This window comes from Loxodonta africana, chromosome 14, assembly GCF_030014295.1.
Source record: "Loxodonta africana isolate mLoxAfr1 chromosome 14, mLoxAfr1.hap2, whole genome shotgun sequence".
Classification (NCBI taxonomy): Eukaryota; Metazoa; Chordata; class Mammalia; order Proboscidea; family Elephantidae; genus Loxodonta; species Loxodonta africana.
Window position 1 is genome coordinate 5,999,659 of NC_087355.1, and position 8,936 is coordinate 6,008,594.

Sequence of the window (8,936 nt, forward strand, 5' to 3'; positions counted from 1 at the left end):
TAGAAATGCTAGATGTGCAGGTCAGGTTACCAGGAACCTCCAAATTTCCTTTGACATGTAAAGCTATGGATGATAGTATCCTTGTGGACCAGGGATTCCACCAAGCGGGAGAAGCTACTACTTGCCTTGGCCATTCTTATGGTCCTACTTTGGACAAGTCATCAGGAAAGGCCAATCACTAGAAAAGGACATCATGGTTGACAGAGGGCCAGCAAAAATGAAGGAAACACTCAACGAGATGGATTGACAAAATAGCCACAACAATGAGCTCAGACGTATCAATGACATGAAGACGACTAGGCAGGACTCGGCAACATTTTGTTCTGTTACATGGGGTCACAGTGAGTCAAGGCTGACTGGATGGCAACTAATAACAACAACCCCCTTCACCATCTCCCGCCAACCCAATCACACTAAAGACTCTGACAGTCCACAAAGGGTAAACAACTTGAATACTTTTAGTGTTTACTGTGAGACTTGGTGAATCAGTGGTCACTTTCCCAGGCTTATTATTCCTCAGTAGGCCTAAGTCTTGCGCTGGCCTGAGATTTCCCTCTGCAGCAGTGAATAAGATGCACAGGGTATTAATTATTAGTCCACAAAAGCAGACTGGATCTTAGTCCTACTACTACCTATGAGAGATCCAGTCATTCTGTTCCATCATTCAATCAACCACTATTTAGTAAGCATGGCCGTGCAGCCACCACACTGATCACTAAGAATTCACTAGGATATGCTGATGCTTATTTGCAAGGAGTCCATAGGCTCCCAAGGGAAAGAAAGTTGGTATTTACAACCCATTGGTCCCTTCAGCTGGAGAACTTGGAGGTTGTGTAGTGGAAATGCAAGCTTATTCAGAATGTTCAAGAGATCTTGCACATATTTACTGATTTCTTTAAGAATACTTCATTTTTTTCTTAGCCTTTGAATACCTACAAGCCTTGAGGAAAAAGTTTAGATGTTGAAAGTTTAGGCCAGGATTGAATTCTAGACACATTCTTAGGACTCCTGGAAAGGACCCAAGAAATCTTAAAGTCATTTATGCATTGACCAATAATCATTTTGTGTCTGGTCTGTGCCAGACACTGTTGCCAGGCTCTGGGAATATGATGGTGTATACTGAGGGTGCAATGCCCAGCTGAGTGCCTGGCACATGGCAAAGGAAGACATATTAGTTATCAGCACCGTGTTTGTATCTATTGGGTACCAAATAAATATTTCACTGGCCAGTATATAAGAGTTTAGTTTCAAGCACTAGGTAAAGCAACCAACATTTCTCTCCCAGATGATATTCTAAGTTTGGCTGTGAGTTAGCAAAGCAAGTCACCTGGGGAACCCTAGGATTTTGTACACTGACCTTTTTGGCCCTGTGAAGCCACGAGATTTGAACAAAAATTATCATCTTTGAGAGCTAGTTCCCTCATGTTGTGAGAATTAAAATGATCTCAACTATAAACTGATGTCCGTAAGTGGTGAGACCAGCACAGGCAGAGTGGACCTACAGGTCTAACCCTAATGAAGTCAATACAGATCAGCTAGGACTGAGGCTGGTACTTACTCAAAGACTGCTCTAATTGCTCCAGTTCAGTAGGTATTAGTTTTTCATCAGCCACCCAGCCTCCCTTCCCTTGCCTCCAGTAACAGCAACTTAATTTTGCCGGTAGGTCCCTGGTGGGGCAAACTGTTTACACTGGGTTATTAGCCAAAAGTTTGGAGATTTGAATCCAGCCAATGGCACCACAGAAGGAATGCCTGGCTATCTAATTCTATAGGATTATAAACATTGAAAACCAATAGAACACAGTTCTACTCTGACATACATGGGATTGCCATGAGTTGGAATCGTGAGTTTGGTTTTTGTTTAATTTTGCTGGTATTGTGACCAGCACTAAGGGGGACTTTCAGTGCTAATGCTGGAACAGTCCTGGACAAACCAGGAGGGCTGGTCAGTCTACTCTTGGGGAGTCACCATTTCCTACCTCATCTGTGTGAGCCAGTGAGTTTGACTCTGCTCCTGGTCTAGGTGTTTCTTGCATTTCTGCCCAACTGTTAGGTTATTAAAATATTTTATTATGCTGGATTTCACCTGAAAAGATGTAGGGTCGGTAGTTGCTATGACTGGCTTGCTACATTATATAAGAAGTTTTAAAAACGGAACGAAAACAGAGGAAACAGAGTCAAACCATGCACACAGGGACAGGCCCTAGTGACTAATTTGAACATCTGAAGCATCTATGCTTAAAACAAGACTATGTTACCCTACAAGTTACATTACCCTACACATCTCCCCTCCTATAAATCAGTGTGGTTAAAGGTAAATTTTTTAATTTACTAAGCAATACATACTCAGTGTCTGATATGTCTAAGAAAACTGTGCTAGTCCCACTCCCAGCCCCGGAGGAGTTCACAACTTATTTAGGTCATAAGACAAAAGGAAAATAACTAGAAACCAAAGGTCACTTATGCAGAGTGGGCTATCAGTAAATGCTCTTGGAGTTCTTGAAAACCAACCTGGTCTGAGAAGATTCGGGAACATCTTATTGAGTGTGGCCTCAAAGGACAAGGAGCCTTCCTAGAGGTAGAGACAGAAATGGAAAGACCAGTGTGAGCACAGTGGGTATTAGCTGTTCATCAGGGGTCTCCTAATGGAATGTAAGTCCCTGAAGGCAGAGCTGTATCTGTCTCCATACCTAGCACAGTGCCTGGAATATCAAAGTGCTCAATCACAACAAGTGAATGACAATGTGCTTGCATAGTGACTTCTAAGAAAATAACGTAGGTAGATTAATAAGGAAGTTTGATGTGAGGTGAAGTCGAAATGGTCACCTCCTCCATTCACATTCCATTAAAAAATTGTAATAAGTTGGTATTGAATCAATGCTGACTCATGGCCGCCCCATGTGTGTCAGAGTAGAATTGTGTTCCATAGAGTTTTCAATAACTGTTCAGAAATAGATCACCAGGTGGTGCAGAGCAAGGACTGTGGGCCCAGATTGTCAAGTAGGAACATCCAGTTTTGCCACTCACTCTGGTGTGGTCTTGAACAAATTATCCCCTTTGGTCTCAGTTTCCTCATATCTAAAAAGAGGAATAATAATAGTCCTTTTCTCATAGCTCATCGTATAAGTAAACCAGCTACGTCTGGTGGAGAGTAAACTCTCAACAATTGTTGGCTATGAGTATTATTAGTGATCGTCTCTCCATCTCCTGTACCTAGAAAAATGCATAGCACATAATAGATGCCCGATCAATTTTTTTTTTTCAGGAATGTTGAATTAATGAAAAAAGAAGAGTGAGTGAAGATTCCCAGATATAAGACTAACAATTATGGGATACAACATATAGATCAGTGATTGTCAAGAAAGTACCCACTCTGTTCCAAGGGAGCAGAATCAGAAGGGGGCATTTTTTACACGGCTTTGAAAGTTCTCCAGGAGATTTTGATAGACAATACACCATTTCTTACCCCAAAAGTCATTGCTATAAACATAAATGGGATTTTTTTATAATGAAGGAAAGGCCTTGAAAAGACTAATCTGGCATTCGCATACAAAACAGGATGGCCTAGACTAAGGAGGACAAATTATGCTGGTCCAGATACTCTAGGGAGGATGTCCCTTAACCACTGCCCCACCAGGACTCCACAAACAACTAGATCTTGCATAAAACAAGTTTTTGTTGCTTTTTATGGGCTTACAAGAAGTGAAAAAAGGTGCAGAGTGCTTAAGGAATTTATTGGCCTTGGTCCAGGAAAGGGATACTGAGGCAAGGATTAAAACACTGCACAGCATTTTGCCACAGAGGAGCCACAGACATGAATTACTGATTCCTCCAATGGTAGGTTCTCATCCTAAAGAAAGCAGAAGCAAATCCCAGCTTAAATAAAAGCATTATTGGGTAATACAACTCCAGTTGAAGATGTGATTGTTCTTAGAATGACAACCAAGTTTAAAAAGAGAACTTTTTTTTCTGGAAGATGTTGCTGGAATGGTACAACATGACCTCAATAAAGCTCATTTGCATAGTGATTTTATAGAGGAATGCTTTGTCATAGCAGAAGGTTAGTCTGAAGAGCAAATGTTTCATGTCAATGCCTTTGGATTTCTACCTATGGAACCCTCTCAGTTCTACTAGGGTATACTAAAGAAATATTAATTTTTTTGGAGGACCTTCTAATATATCTGTGAAGACCTGTGTCTTAGTCTGGGTTCTGTAGAGAAGCAAAACCATAATACATATAAATATATATGTATATAGAGAGAGATTTATGTCAAGGAAATGACTCATACAATTGTAGAGGCTGTAACATTCCAGATTCATGGGGCAAGAAAGAGGCTTAGCCTGATTCATGTAACCACAGGGGCTGGCAAACCCAAGATCGGCAGTCCGGAGAGCAAGGATGTTGCTCACAGGCTGTGAAGATCAACAAATCTCAAGATCAGCAGGCAAGACTGCAGGCAGGCTGCCAGTTCAAGGCCCAAGAACTGGAGGTCAGACAAACAGAAGCCAGCTGCAGGATCCAGAACAAGCAAAAGCCCCCAGGAAGGAGAGCAGGAAGGACTAGGCAGTGGAGGGTGGAGAAATGAAGGCTGAGGGGACAGTGAGCTGCCACAGGCTCCACCCATGTCAGAACCAGCTAGCAGCAGATCCCATCACGGGGGTGATCACATATCAGACTTCAACAGGGAAGTGACCACAACATTATACGACTGCCAAAACACTGAAAATCATGGCTCAGCCAAGTTGACATAAAACATAACCTTGACAATCTGCAAAACTGAAACACCGGGAAGATGAGATCAAAGATTTCATCTTTGTGTTTATATCCGATGTTTGGTTGGATCAGGTAGAATTATTAGAAAAACTTCACAGAAAGTCTCTTGGTTATTCACCAACACCTCAACCTACTTTATTCTGTATGGCAATTTTTTATCTGCACCATATGGAAAAACTCATGTTCAATCTTTGAAAGCAGCCGTCTTGTGTTTGTACCTGGTCCAGAGTATCACGGTTTGGGTTCCATCTGACCAAGGCCACAATTTGTTGCAAGCATAACTAGTGAATTCAGACAAAGCGTATTCTCCCCAGTTTTTATTACTAATCCTTGCAGAATTTAGTATTGTACACAAGAGATTATTCTATAAAAACTTAGCAAATAAAAGGTGCAGAAACTACGTTCAATTTTCTAGAAGCAATTTGAATGTCATTTTGTAGAAACTCTCTTGTCCCAAGGACAGGGGAATCTTCTGCTCATTCATGCCTGTCCATTGTGTGGGATGTATGATCGTAAGTGTGTCCTGGGCCTGCTATACTGCCACTGCAGACTAAGACAGTCCTTACCCTGTGCCAACATGAATGCTTCTGCATGAACCCTGCTCTTTTCCAAGAAGGAGATTTTCACTCAAAATTTTTTATCTTCTAGGAAGAAAGTAGAAGATAGCAAACTTCCTCAAGGCTTTTGAGATTCTTAAAGACCATATAGGGGGAGTGGTTGTTCAGTGGCAGCATTCTCACCTTCCATGTGGGAGACCCAGGTTCGGTTGCTGGCCAATACACCTAAAGCACAGCCATCACCTGTCTGTCAGTGGAGGCGTGTGTGTTGCCATGATCCTCAAGAGGTATCAGAGGAGCTTCTAGACTAAGGCAGAATGGGAAGACAGACCTGACAATCTACTTCCCCAAAATTGTTAATGAAAACATTGTAGATCACAATGGTTCATAATTGTTCATGGGGTCTCCCCAGGACACACTCTCAAAGCATGGTCATACATCCCATACAACAGACAGACATGAATGGGCAGAGGTCTCCACGGGCTGACTCAATGGAGCTAACAACTACAAAAGACCATATGAAGAAATAAAATTCATCAGTTTTCTGCTCAACTTTATATTTTATGTAATTTTGATATGTTACAGTAAAGTTATGGAGAACTTAAAAATAAAACACTGACTGCCTTAGTTACCTAAGGCTTTTTAACATCAAAACTTAGTGGTTTAAAGAGTAACAATTGATTATTTCTCAGGACTGTACTGGTCAATCAGTGTTTCTTCCACGGTCATGTCTGGGCACACTCAGGTGCTGCAGTCTACCGATGGAGCAGCTGGGTCTAGATGATCTGTGGCAGCCTCTCTCAAGGTCTGAAGGCCAGGCTGGGGCGGTGGGGAAGCACTGTCCATGTGCACTTTCATGCTGGGATTCGTTACAAGGCAATCTCAGGGCAGCCTTTCAACAGGGTGAGAGAGAACCTGAAAGGTATACTGGGCTCTGGAACTCATACTAAGTCACTTCTGCCACATTCTGTGGTCCAAACGAAAGAAACAGGCTCCACCCCTTGTTGGAAGAAATGGCAAAGCACTTTGCAGAGGGACTGCCTACAGGGGTGGGGTCTGCTACCTGTCTTTGCGTGACAGGCAAGTTAAGCATATTTTCTACATTTTTAATCGATTACATTTCAAATGGTTACATAAGTACCTACCTAATATCTTCAATTTTGTTTCTTGGCCCATAAAGCCTAAAATATTTTATTATCTGACTCTTTCCACAGAAAGTTTCTCTACCTCTGGATTAGCCAATCTTCAACTCAACACCTTCATAATAGTTTCCTGAAAATATATAGGAACATGGATCAATGGACCCTCAAGATTTTTAAAACGGGAACCCGTTTGTAACCTGCCCTTATATGGATCTGTGATACTCTGGAAATTGAGACACCAAGACTTAAAAAAAAAATGAAGAACATATAACACTTAAAGCGTCTACCGCTTACTAAAGTTTTCTGCAGAAGGTTTTCACGGGCCTTAGAAAGTTATTGACTATGTTCACGTGGAGATTTGTACTTCTCTGAGTTTTTGTTCCATCTTTTCCTAGATTGTACTACCTAGTATTTAAAAACATCCAATATATAGAGAATGTGGTAGTGAAGTTTTCGGCTGGGAAATTTCCTCTTAAATTACTCTGCTACATGGGGCAATTTTTATTTTTTTGATTGATAAACCTCACTTTACTAATTACAGAAATGTAGCTACTAGTAACTATATGGTGGTCCCTGGGTGGCACAAATGGTTTGCACTTGACCACTAACCAAAAGGTTGGGAGTTCAACCGCACCCAGTGGCTCCATAGAAAAAAAGGTCTGGCGGTCTACTTCCATAAAAATTACAACCAAGAAAACTTCTATGGGGCAGTTCTACTCTGTAACACGTGGGGTTGCCATGGATCGGAATCAGCTCATCAGCAATGGGTTTAGTAACTGTATGATAGTTTACTGCTGTTTTCAGTGTTGTCTCAACTATTCTTTCCACTTGCCCCTTTCTTGAGCCCTGTCTATTAATCAGAGCAGTTTAAGCTCCAGTAACAATATAAACTCCATAGCTTCAAAGGTTCATACAAGAAGTGTATTTCTTGCTCACCATACATTCCTGACAGGTGTTTGATTGGCTAGGGTGGTTCTCATCCATGCAGCCATTGGGCTCCAGACTCCTTCCAGCTTATGGGTCGGTCAACTTCTAGGACTTCACTGTCGTCAGTAACATGAGAAAGAACATGAAGAAGACTTCTGGGGGAGGTCCTATAGTAGCCATGGAAGAGTCCTGCATTCCAGGGGAAATAACTTCATCACATGGAAAATGTCATTACACAGTGAACCTGCAAAGATTTCTGCCATCTCATTAGCACCTTGTTCTTTTCTCACTTTAAGGTATAAGTATTTATATCATCAACCTGAGAGCACAAGAATGAGGGAATTGCCTTACTCATCACACCTTCTGTGGTGCATATAGGATGCATGATGTCTTGGTTATCTAGTGCTGCTATAACAGAAATACCACAAGTTGATAGCTTTACCAAACAGAAATTTATTCTTTAACAGTCTAGGAGGCTAGAAGTCTGAATTTAGGGCTCCAAGGGAAGGCTTTTGCTTTCTGCCAGCTCTGGAGGAAGGTCCTTGTTATCAATCTTCCCCTGGTCTAAGAACTTCTCCACACAGTTACCTCGAGTCCAAAGGATGTGCTCTGCTCCCAGTGCTGCTTTTGTGGTGGTATGAAGTCTCCTTGTCTCTCTGCTCATTCCTCTCTTTTATATCTCAAAAGAGATTGACTTTAGTGAAAACCTAATCTTGTAGATTCAGTCCTGCATCATTAACATAAATGCCACTAATCCCACCTCATTAACATTATAGAGGTAGGATTTATAACACATAGGAAAATCACATCAGATGACAAAGTGGTGAAAAATCACACAATACCAGGAATCATGACTATCTAAGTTGACACACATTTTGGAGGGACACAATTCAAGTGGATATTGAGTGGAATTCTGAAGTACCCCTGCAGCCTGTTTTTCTGTTTTCCACTTATTAAGTCTGCAACCAATCAAGTTTGTAAAATGCCAAAAATAAAAAGAAATAAAATGTAAATCTGATTAAATATATGTTATTGATATTCACAGGAGAAAAATATCTGCCGACTGTAGCTTAAAACCTGGAAAATTAAAGCACCAAAGAGAAACTGGCAAATGCGTTTATCCTTGGGCATTGGCATTTCTAAAGACAAATCAAGAAGGAAAGCATAGTTCAATGATAAGCTTTTCGCATTTTACTGAAAATGATCAAGGCCTGACAAAACAGAAAGAACTTCTGTATGTGAGCCATGCAATAAAATCATGGTTAATATCCAAATACTTTCCATTTAAAGCATCAAAATAAATAAATGAAATGTTCATTTATTGATATTTATTTTCCATTTTATCTTCTTAAAATTAAATCATTGATGTGAACCAAGAGGCACAGCAAGCTGAGGGGTCACAGTGAGTCCACTTGTTATTTACTCAAATTTTGCTTGTGGGTACATGGAAGGTCACTGTTCTCCTTGGCCTTTGAATATCCTTCCTCCCTTCTTCTGGGTTTCATTAACAAAGATTAAAAAAAAAAAATTTTTTTT

The 8,936-nt window shown here is 40.9% G+C and overlaps 1 pseudogene; it reads left to right on the forward strand.

The window, feature by feature from the left end:
• Positions 1-3,687: 3,687 nt before the first annotated feature.
• On the forward strand, positions 3,688-5,462 carry LOC100669744 (DNA polymerase epsilon subunit 2-like; annotated as a pseudogene).
• Positions 5,463-8,936: the final 3,474 nt, after the last annotated feature.